This window comes from Argopecten irradians, unplaced genomic scaffold (genome assembly GCF_041381155.1).
Source record: "Argopecten irradians isolate NY unplaced genomic scaffold, Ai_NY scaffold_0059, whole genome shotgun sequence".
NCBI lineage: Eukaryota > Metazoa > Mollusca > Bivalvia > Pectinida > Pectinidae > Argopecten > Argopecten irradians.
Window position 1 is genome coordinate 24,547 of NW_027187526.1, and position 12,959 is coordinate 37,505.

The following is a 12,959-nucleotide window of genomic DNA, read 5'->3' on the forward strand; positions in this document are numbered from 1 at the left end:
ACCCTTTGTAATGATAAACGTTTGCTTCTAGTACCTAAAATATCTGCCAAAAAGTATACTAAAATCGTAATTCAGTTCCTTCAAAAGAAGTCATCAGCCATTTACGACTTTTTTCTTCATGTGCTTATAACAGTGTCGAAAGTATATGGATTCGGCTTCTATAATTGTTACATTGTATTATAGGTAAGCCTCGAGAAGACCCAAGGACAAATGGTGACCATAAACTTTGGCTTACCGACAGCTGACAATTTAACTGTAATTGCCCGGTTCCTAGCTAACCCGAAACCAACTTTTAATTGGGCGTTTCAAAACACTCTTTTTTGGGAATGAAAACCAATCTTGTCAACGGAAAAGACAACTTTGAGATATACAATACATATGTTGAGACAAACTTATCTGCAGTGTCAGTAGGGATACGAGCAAACATCCAAGAACACTGGTACGGGACGTATGATGTCATAGCAACTAACGATCAGGGAGTGGAAGGATACATTTTTATGGTCAAAGCTCAAGGTAATCATACAATACAAAAATACATTACATCATGATATATTCCATGTAAAAGTATTATCATTATCAAGATCAAGATCGAGAGCCTGGTGTCATACGTCAAAACTCATCAGTGCATTGCCATCGTGTTCGTTTTCATTAAGGTCGTTTTTGGTAAAGGTTCCGAAATGATCTTTAAAATATATTACAATGAGGAGTTTTTTAATTGGACAATAGAAAACAAATAAAATAACTATTGTATCTTTTTGTTCAATATTAAAGGTAATTCAAAAAATGAAATAAGTTAGAATAATGAACTAGTAAGTGTTAATTCCTTATAAAAAATGACTGGTGTAGTTAATGCTGTTAACAAACATCTTAAACATAAAATATTTTAAGTTATCACTTTAGTTTGAAAAGTCTGTGTAATGTTAAAACGGGGAACTTGGCGAAAAATCAAAATTCAATATGTCAAGTAGATTTCTTTTCTGAACATTAGTGAAAAAACTGAACCATGGTTTTCAAAACATCGTTATTGGAAAAATATTTCAACAAAACTTTAAACTTTTAATTAGTCTGTTAATGCCATGATATTCATTTTAGTATGTATTGTTTACTTTCACTAAAAAGAATCTCCTATTTTGATCTTTATTTCAATTTCAGGAAGGCCTAATCCACCTTATGAACAAACAGTCATATGCCCTTTTTCACGACAGGGCTATATTGAGGTGGAGATCGGCATTTGATGGGGGCTCCACCCAAACATTTGTAATTGGGAGAAGAATCCAAAATCAGAGAACCAGGTTTTTAATAGATAGAAAGTTTAATACATCTGATCCAGGGCAACACCAAATTACAAATGTCACTATATCTGGTCTTCGTGCTGGGTGTACAACAATTCTTCGTAATATATGCTGTGAATAAGTTTTGGCAATTCAACTATTGAAAATGAAGTCAACTGTACAACAAAAGGGTGATTATTCAGTTCAAAACGCATGATGTGATATCAATCATTTTTTAAATTCCATTTATAATCAAATTACTGATCTGACGCTTTGATACGTACTTAGTGCCAATATTCATGGAATGTAATACTAATGATTTAAAGAAGTTTGTTTTGTTTTGTTTAGAATATTTGTTTAATCTAACCACCATCAGTTAAATATAAATATGACGTTATTATGACGATATTAGCAAAGGTGAACACTGCTTCCATATATTCTTATGTTTACGTTTAGTTTAAAATAACCTACATTTTGATTTTTCACATTGAAAAATGACATTCTATCATGTAATTGAAACCTGGTATATATATACAGTTATCACAGACAAACGTTTTAAAGGACGCTTCACCGCTGACAAATGGTATTTTTTCACTATCAAAAACAGCAGCAGACGATTTAATAGTTTTCTTCAGTTACAAAAGGTACTTATTTTACACCATTACCATCGTTGAAAAGTTTGAGCTTCTAATTTTACATCAAGTTTAAAATATCGAAAATAATTAATTGCATCCCGAAAAAATTCCGTTGCACTATATCCTATATGGAATGATGTACTGATTGCACCAAAGGCAAAATAAATTATTTTATATTATATTTTATGTTAACTAGACATATATATATATATATATATACACGATTAAACACCAATTATTGTTCAAATTATGAATATCATTTATGCTCTGTCGGCGGTGGAGCATTTTTAATAAAGAAAATGATTAACTAAAAATACATATACATTCATATCAAAATGCAAATGTGGTTGTTTTCTAAAGTGATAGAAAATATAAACCTAAAATTTGTGAAGAAATCCTTTAAATATAATTGTTTAAAAGTTGTACTTTCTTGTATTTTCACTGAAACGATATGTCGTTTTAACATTTGATATTGGAACATGAACATGTATTTTTGATGAATTAGCTCCCCAAAACCATGAATGTCAGCCTGTAAGAGAGCGAAAAATCTAGGGATCATATATTCCTGGTTTTGAATAAAACGCCTTCAATCCCCACCATGTTCAGTACCTTCGGGTTTTGTCGGAATTCCGAATCGTATCACGTGACTGACGTCCACACGTCCTGCACGTGGTGATCCAAGTAACTAGCGTAAGCGCACATGTGTTTGTTTACGTTTTTCCTTCTGGGTAATATGAGCAAATCGTGCTGGTATATGTCCACAGAGCGAGCATTTGAAACATCTTATTCAGACATTGCCGTAATACAATATTGTGTTTATCAAATATTGTTATGTGCGAGCATTATTTTCTTTGTAGATCCAGTCTGCTACAGAGGTCGACCACATGTTTTGTTTTACGAAAAATTGTTGACATATCTCTTGGTTTCACAACCCTCGTGTTACTTCGAAATTGTCGCGACGATGTTCGGAAGAGTTCGGAATGATTCGGCCTCTTTCGAGCCTATTTTTCACGTGTACACGTAAACAATTTTTTTACTTTTATAATTTAAAATACTTCCAGTACTGCAACTTTATAAAAAGTGGTAAAATGAGAAAGTTTAAAACTCAGACAAACGGAGAAAAATATGTATAAACACTTAAACAGTTTTCACTATGACAAAAAGAGCGAAAGTGATAGACCATACAACTTTAAAACAGCAATACTTTTCTAAAATCATCGTTCATTCCATTTAGTAAATTAGAACAAGTGTAAACAAATGAGCATTTAAAATAACTTGTTCTAGTATTAGGAATATAAAACTTATTTGAAATTGAAGATCTGGTATTTCTCATACTAGCATCCCTTATATAGGTCACATTGGTCAAAAAGGCTAAAATATTTAAACAATTTTCTCTTAAGAACCAAAAGGCCCAGGGTAATCATAATGGGCCTGTGACATGGTAGAATAAATGGCTACCAAATTTGTTCAAATAAATGACCTTGATCATTCAATGTCACATGGGTCAAAAGGCGATAATATTTAAACAACTTTTTCTCAAGAACTAAAACGCCCAGTTTACTCATATTTGGCTTGTTCATGGTAGGATAAATGGCCACCAAGTTTGTTCAAATAAATGACCTTGGCCTTCATTCAAGGTCACAGGGCTCAAAAAAGTCGAAAATCTTCACACAACTTTTCTCAGAAGGCCAAAAGACCAAGGGTACTGATATTGAGCCTGCTACATGCTGGGATGAAGAGCAACCAAGTTTCATTCAAGGTCACAGGTGTTAAATAGTCTCAAAATCTAAATGTATTCATGTGAATAAGTAAAAAGGCCTTTATACCTTTATTGAACCAGCGGCATACTGGGGTGAAGGGCTACTAAGTTTTTTTTTTTTTTCAAATGAATAACCTTGGCCTTCATTCCAGGTCAGATGCGTCAAAAAAATCTAAAACCTTTAAACAACTTTTCTCAAGAAATCAAAAGGCCTAGGGTACTCTTATTGCGCCTGCGTCATGCTAGGATGAAGGGCTACCAAGTTTTATAAATGAATGACCTTGACCTTCATTCAACGTCACAGGTGTCAAATAGGCTAAATATTTAAACGTCTTCATTTGAATAGCTAAACGGCCCTGATACCTTTTTATTGGACATGCGGCATAGTGGGATAAAGGGCTACTGAGTTTGTTCAAAGGAATGACCTTGGCTTTCATTCCATGTCACAGGGATTAAATAGGCTAAGATCTTTACACGAATTATTGTACATAACTAAGAGGCCTTAAGACTGGATATTAGACTTGTAGCATGGTGGGGATCAAGGGACCTTCATTCATGGTTTAATTCATCAAATATATCAGAATCTGAACTTTTTCTATTAAAAGAGTTCTGTTGTATTGACTTCTTTGAAGTGTTGTATTGCCAATAGTCAGATGACTGGTGAGGCCTATGGGCCTCTTGTAATGAATACGTTTTCTTGTTTGTCAGTTAATTACTCGTTACATGATGTTATTGTAGTTATTTGCTACTAGAAAGTTACTAATATTAAGACCAGATCTTGTATATGATATAATATATTTTATACAATGAGATTGCCTTACATTTGGCATTAATAAGGGCATTCGCCCCTGTGAGGAAGACGCTTTCTTCTACGCTACCTGACACACAACATAGTCTATAAATGTAAAGTAGTTATTTGTGTTCTTTCGTAACGTTCAGCAAAATGATAACGGGCCGACTGCTTTTCAGTTCTCAGCATAATGTGACAGATGATTGTTTTAGCGTCTTTGCTAATTTGCTTCAACGATAAACCACAGTTAATTATGCAGAGGTTCTACTATTTCAAGGAAATTCAACGCGAACATACCACCCGCAAAACATACATTTACACACACATATGTATATAACAAACGTTGCATGGAGATCGTCCATAAATGGTAATTACTATTTATAGGACGTTATGCATAATTTGCTAACTAACTAAACGTGGAAGCATACCAAAGGTGTAAAACAGTAAACACTGTCACAAGCCATGTATTATGGAATTAGAACCGAGACAAAATGGTCTAATTAATTAGTTTATTTTTAGTTGGGACGAAAGTCAGCCGAATTGTAAAATGTTATATATAATTCTATTAAAGACTATATACTACATTTCCGAAACAAAATATCTTGTTTCTTAAAAACAATAAAAAGCATACGAAAATTAATAACGATGGCCTACAACACCAAACAAATGCAAGATTCCTTGCGTAATGTATTTTAAGAGTGAAAAGTCATTTCGCTGCTTTACCGTCTGGCAGAGAGATAATCAACCAGGGACAACGGCGAGCAAGAAGACGACACACGTTTTCAAAATTCCTTTAATTACATTGTTCAGAAGGTGATGATACGTGTAATATTAATTTTAAGCTAATGACTTTTGTGACAAAGTAATCAATCTCGTTTTAAAGTCTCAGTATAAAAATTAAAAGTCGTTCCGAAGAGATAGTGGGCCTTTAAATATAATTTAATGTTAATGTGCATATCCATTCCTTTATCTCCAGCGTCGCCAGATCCTGAATCCTCCACATTAGGTGCAATATTAGGTGTGAGCGGTGGCTCCGTAGCAGCAATAATTGTCTGTGTTATAGTAGTTGTTGTTGTAATAGCAGCAAGACGAAAGTATGGAAAAGACAAAAAAGGTAAGATACTTATATTTGATTTTAGCTCAAATAACTCACAGAGCAGTCGACGAGGTTTTCCTATGTGGCGTCATCTGACCAAGTCTGACCAAATCAATGTGCCATTGACATGTCTCAATAATGGATTTTAATCAAAGTGGAGAATCCATTTAGTACCATGATATGGTTTAGATATCACGAACATGTTTAAAATCTTTTATAACATCAGTGGAATGCTAGAACGATGATAATACGTGTTGTGATTACTATGAAATACTCTTTCTACGGTAATACTTGATATTTTGGGTCAAATGTTGATGCTTTGAAAATGTTCGATAAAATGAAAATAAAGAATTATTTATTCAGTAAAAACATACAAAGAAATGCTTTGAATACAGATTTTTCTCCGCATCGAGTAATATTTCTGTTCTCGGGAAAGGAGTCGATCTTTGCCAAGATACTAACAAAATTAATCAACCTTACGCGATGCAATGTTTATACGTAGTTAGTTAAACCTACAGAAATTTTAACAAACTCTAACAAAAAGACGACAGTCTAGCTCAAAAGGTCCCATGGGCTTGTGCTGTGGCCAAATTAATGTTGCCCAGTAGAGGTGTATGACAAGATTCCCTTTTTTGTTCTTTTTATCAAAATAATGATTTCATAATAATGTTTCATAATACTGTATTGTTTTCTGAAGAGTATGAATAATTACATATTATGAACACAAATATGTAGGCAAAATGTGACAAATAAATTTTTGGCTACATTTTAAAAGACAGAAAATATCGAAATGTTGGGTGTTATTTTCGATCATGTCAATTATTAACAATGGTGATTCACCCACTTCCAGTTTGAGTGCACCAAAAATATTTTCTTAAAAGTTGGCTCATTACCTGAAGTAAATATTGTGAAAATTTCAGGAAAAATTGTGGACCGGCAAATTTGTCGTTTAAAGGTCTTAGTGAGGCAAGGTCTATTTTTAGCAGTATTACACCTGTGGTCGCACCACGGCCCGTTTCAATCATAAAATTGAGAAAACAAAGAAAGTTATTTCTTAATCTTATTTAATACTTATTAGTTACATTAAATGTAAAGTAATATATGATTGTATAACCTATATATTGTAGAATAATCAAAATATTGAATCACAATAACAAAGTATTTCGGAATTTTAGGGCATTATCATTTACTTTTCAAGCTAGATGATGATTGTAACTGCATTCTCAGAAATATTCTTTTTTTATTTACAGCTGAAAGGCATATAAAGTAAAGTAATAACAAAATCTAGAAAAAACATGGGTGGGAGTAGATTAATATGTAAGAGAATTAAGTTTTTTTACCAATTTTCACACATCTAGTATATAAGTACATATATGTATAGTTGTTGTTTTTCAAAATATTGTGCTTTGAAAGTGTTGGCAATGGCATCAAATCACACCTTTTATTAATTAATATTTAATATTAAATTAATTAACAAATTAATATAAGGGGTTTTTTTTTCGTTCAAAATTGTATTAATTTTACTATATTAAGTATTTCTTAGCAGTTTAATATTAAGATTGTTCAGATCATTTTGTGATCAATCAACTGAAGTTTGATTTCGAGTTTTTGAATTTTCTTCATAATTTTCATGAACTCCATAAAGGTTAACTAAGATTTTTTTCAGTTAAATAAATAACAGCATCTTTTATGGTTAATAAAACAATCAAAAGTTTTTGAGGTCCACAGTTTTATTTTTCATAATTAGCTTGGTGCTTCGCAAACACATCATACTATCAATCTAAATGGCATAAAGTTTATCATTTCAGGTAATAAATTTTGGTTTTATTTTTTTGATTTTGGTTATCACAAAATGAATTATACATGTCAGGGTGATCCAAATAAATTAATTTATACGTGACAGAAAGCTAAGTAGCATACAGTATATGTAATACACTGCATTTAAATGATTTCCAGTTTGATCAGACACTCTAATTCCCTGTTTGACTGTTTCTACATTATATCTGTACGATTAATACCATATCCGCCAATTAACATTTTTAGAGATGTTTTTGTCCATAAGGATTACTTTAGAATTATTTATAAAACTCATATAATTCTAAACTCAAAGTCAGTTAATATAGTACGGAATAAAACGGTTTCATCGCCACACACTCTTTGCCTTGGGGATATATACCATGTACATGTACTGTGATTGAAGCATTTCTTTTGTGTCTAATACTCAGTAAAGCTGTTTAATTTTCTAATTCTATAATAATACTAACATGGAATTCAAATATAATTATTGACAATAAAGATAAATCAAGTTTTGATCATCTACTTACAGATAACGTCTATTTTCATTATTTAAACTGCTACATTCAGTAAGTTATTTTGCAGAATTAAAGAAGTATTTGCCATTAATTTATCTAAATCTGAAATGATACATGAATGAGTTTCCCGACCAAATTAAACTTAAAATCTAAAACAATCTAATATGTAAAAGTGATGAGATTTACATTTGTTAGCATGAATCAACATAAATGTTAATCAGAAGTGTTAGCCCTGCAAATAATTGAACTACTATAGGTTTTTAATATGACCCATGTAACCTGGTAAATCTTCCCTCTCAAACCATACAGTTACAGAATCCCATTTTAATAACTCTCTTCACTGTAAATATGCTCTATAATTACAAAATAAATCATTAGAACAGGACATATTAGTGAAGCTACTTCAAATGCAAAACAGCTTATTGTGGTTATAAAACACCCAAATGTTTTGTAATTTTGATTATGTAAAACTTAATTTTTCTACAAAATATCACTAAATAAATCAATTTGAAATCATATAAAGCGTTACAGATGAGTATTGGATTATACATTAATGTTGACACCGTTAGATTCGTGATTAATGATCCAAAATAAACATATTCATAGCATTATGTAACGTTACTTAAAAAATAGACCTTGCTATGTTATAACCATTAAACGACAAATTTACCGGTCCACAATTTTTCTGAAATTTTCACAATATTTACTTCAGGTAATGAGGCAACTTTTTAGAATTTTTTTGGTGCACTCAAACTGGAAGTGGGTGAATCACCATTGTTAGTAATTGACATGGCCGAAAATAACACCCAAAATTTCGATATTTTCTGTCTTTAAAATGTAGCCAAAATTTCATTTGTCACATTTTGCCAACATATTTGTGATCATAATATGTAATTATTTATACTCTTCAGAAAATAATACAGTTTTATGACATAAAAACATTATTTTTATACCATTTTGGATCAAAAAGAGAATCCTGTCTTACACCTTCACTGGGCAACATTAATTTGGCCATAGCACACAAACCCCTGGGACCTTTTGAATTTTTTAAACGTATTTTAAGGGTTTGCATTTATGTTGCTACATATAACATTTAATTTCAATAAAATTGATGCGTGGGCACATTTCCATTGTTCGTGAAAGAGGTCCTTTATAAACTTTTTCAAAGGGAAAATAGGACAATTCTATGAATTAATGTACAGGGCTGTATATATAACGTGGCTGGGAACGGACATGAAAAATTACATTATTGCGCACGCAATACTATTTGCGTGCGAACGGAATATTATTGCGTTCGAACGAAATAATTATTGAGCTCATTATCATAAATGATATGACAGTAAGCATGCTACTGTAGTGATATGATATAGCCTACAACTGATAAAGCGTCACCCAATCTAATAAAGTTTATAATATAGCTTAGACATATCAAAGAAAAACAATTTAACAAAGGAAGACAATTTATTGATTATTACTCGTTCCTATCCGGACCTCGACTCACGATCTACGGCACCCAATGGACTAACCAAACATATATACCTGCGCCTATTACCACCGCGCCACATCCACGTCCTCAAAAAAAGTGTTTTCAATGACGAAGTAATAGTCGGATCGATTTGCTGATATGATCACTGTGGAAATTGTCAATTAGATTATATAATTATTTGAATTCCTGGATCGCATTGTATATACATATATGGATACGAATTGTACACATATTTTATATAATAATCAACGAAAAACGATTTCAACAGGAAATTAAACCTTTGGATCAACAAAGATGCATTGTGTGTAAGTAATTAGCCATATCAAAGAAACGCAATTTAACAAAGGATGACAATTTATTGATTATTACCCTGCCCTATCCGGGCCTTGAACTCACGTTCTACGGCACCCAATCGCCTTGCCAAACAAACCTGCGCCTTTTACCACCGCACCACATCCACGTTTCCCAAAAAGGACGGTTTTAACTTGTACGTACAAGATAATAGGTTGTAAGCACAAGATATTAAGTTGTACGTACACTAAACTAATCTGAGTATAATTGCAGACTGCAACAAATTTAAAATAGCTAAAGGTGAAACATTGTTATTTCGATTGAACATAATATTTGAATTTCGTTCACATGCAATAGTATTTCGTTCCCGCGGAATGATTTTTTATTACCATGCAATAATATTTCGTTCGGGCGCAATAATATTTATTTCATGTCCGCTCTCAGACAACGTATTTATGAGATTAAGCAAAGTCATTTTCAATTAAACACGACTTTTAAAGCACAGTGCAATAACAATTGAACCTCAAATTGTAGGTGATGATACAGAGATGATTACTAGAGCATCAAGGTAAGAATAAGTATTTTAAGCCAATTATTTGTTGTTATTGATACATATTAGATATGCTGCAATATTTCCATTTTAAAAAAAAAACACCGAGTCGATATTTTGATCATGACGTGACATTGCCCAAACGTCGAGTTCCTAAGGGGGGTTATAAGACATGTATTCTTCTCTTAATAGCATGCATATAAAAACATATTATTTATTCTTTTAAAATCAACTCCATATCTAATATAAAAACAGAGAGCTCCAAAGTAGTTAATATGGTGTTATATAAATATAAATTACGACGTTAGGCTACATCCCCGGTCAGTTTTTTACATATAACGTAGCTCACCCTCCTGAAGAGCAAGCGTGCTTATGCCATTGCATTGCGTCTGTCACTCGTCTGTCCATACAGGGTCAACATTTCCCTATAAAAAACTTAAATAAAAAAAAAAAATAGGAGACCTAGAATCCTGAAAGCCTTAAGCATACTGTGATGATGGGTTACGTGTACCAAGATTATACAAATGATTTACCTTGACTTTCATGCAAGGTCATCTGAGTCAAATAGGCTTAAAACTTTAAACGACGACTTTTGTCAATAATTAAGAGGCATAGAAACCTTATACAAGGTTGGAAAGTCTCTTAATGGATTCACTTCCGGTGCTGTGCCATTGACACAGGAGTAAAACGTTGTAAATGTGCTCTATTTCGCCGTTGATTTTGTCCTTTAGAGAACGCTAAACAATATTTTATTTTGATATTCTCTAAATTGTTATCAGAACAGTATAAAATCATACAGGTGGATGATACATTTAAGCAATAAACTGTAACCAGATTGGACATACAGTTGATATAAATTCCATCCTTAAGAAAGATAAATAGAATGGCGCCCGTTAGGGCGCTATGTATATTTATTTTTCTGACGGATGGGCTTCATATCAACTGTATGTCCAATCTGGCAATAATGTATTACTTATATTTCCATTACGATCTTTAAGATTCACACCTATACGTAAACAGCTTTTGAATTTCCAGTTTGCGCTAGTGTCGACGCCACAAAGTTCGTTCTAATAAAGGAATATATAGTTCCCCCCCAAAACGGTTTGAAACAAGCAAACAAATGAAAACTGTGCGATGATGTTTTTCAATACATGCTATTCTGTCAATATAATAATACTTTTGGAAATTAAACTTGAAAACCGCTTTTGAAATTATTTGACCGTTATGTATAGTCGTAAGTATACGTTGTATACATTGTCAGTGACGCGAGTGGAAACATTAAATATTAACAGGCTTGACCAGATGGGAGCTCATAGCCTGATATTTCCCATCTGGTTTAACATAGCTTAAACGTGAAACTGAAAGTAGAATGGAAATATAATTTCATAAATACGAAAAAATGTCACCGAATTTGATCTAGGTACACATCTGTGTACTGTGTATATTCAGTCCGGTGTAGACAAATAGCAATACCATAAAATCTCGATAAAAAGCCGCGGCTTATATATATATTTTGGTAGGAAATCCCATGCTTATTTTCAGGACCGGCCTATTTTCAAGCCCGTCTGTATGGTTAAGATTGCATAACGAAGAACCATTTACCTTCGTTGAAAACTTTTCCTGTATGGTATGCCATATATGCTAATACTTACTTTGGAAGGGAAACTTAACCTTACTTGGACGTTTGAAACTTTACTTTCAGCATGTGTTTTAGATGTTTTAAATGACTTTTACTGTTTTAATGAAAAAAAATCTTGGTCATACATACCGCGTATTGGGTATGTCAAATCTAATGAACAAATATATGCCTTACTATGAATGTACAATTGACCAAGGGCCATATAGAGGTTCTTTTAGTAATATTAACAAAAAAATAAAGTACGCATGAATTATTAATTGTTTGTTCTATTAAATTATATTGTTTGAAATGTTAAAAAAAGTTGGTGTATTAATAAGTGGCATGACTTATTTAATTAATATATACTAATTGATGTTGATAGAATATAACTGTTTTAAAATAACTTTCTGTTCGTTTGTTCTTTCAAGAAGTGGATTAAATATTCTGTTCTTCCCTGGCATCAATTGTGATTGTCATTTATGTAATTTTTTTCATTTCTGATGTTTTTTATTGTAGTATTAAGAATTGGGATTGTGGCAACAGGGCTATTGATGTATATTACATATATAAGCAGCATATGAAAATTATTGTCAGATAAGTATTCAGTTTTACCATATGTATGCTCCACATCTCATAAAATGTTAAAACATATACTAGGTTTCCATAATTGGGCACTTGTCGTTGCAATGAATATTTTATTTTTTTTTATTTTTGATAGTAAAATATAGATGTTCGACTTTCTGTAAGTTTAACTTCAAAAAATTCGTATGAAGGAATCCTTAAATGGAATAGAATTGAAATGAGGCTTAGTCTTTCCAAAACTGGGATATTCTCATGATACAGTTTGACTGTTAGAAATCAAAGGTTTACTTTCAAGATATGCTTTTTTCGAATAAGGCTTTTAGATGTTTAGGTCAGGATGTAAAGCCTGGGAGTCAGTCCTCCTCGAAAATAGAAGAGCTACGTACTGTTTTATCTGGATTAAACGCAATTCCCCAAGCGTTTGCCCACAATGCTATTTTTTCTGTGATCAGAATTTAGATATTTGCAGATTCCTTTTCGTCTCCCTCTATAAATGTATATAATGATGTCACCAGCAAACAGTTTTGCAGTAGATTACAAATTTTCACTAATATCGTTTATGTATAAAA

At 32.2% G+C, this 12,959-nt stretch overlaps 1 pseudogene; it reads left to right on the forward strand.

Moving 5' to 3' along the window:
• The first annotated feature begins 286 nt into the window (after window positions 1-286).
• Window positions 287-12,959, forward strand: part of LOC138311596 (uncharacterized) — a 29,799-nt pseudogene continuing 17,126 nt past the window's right edge.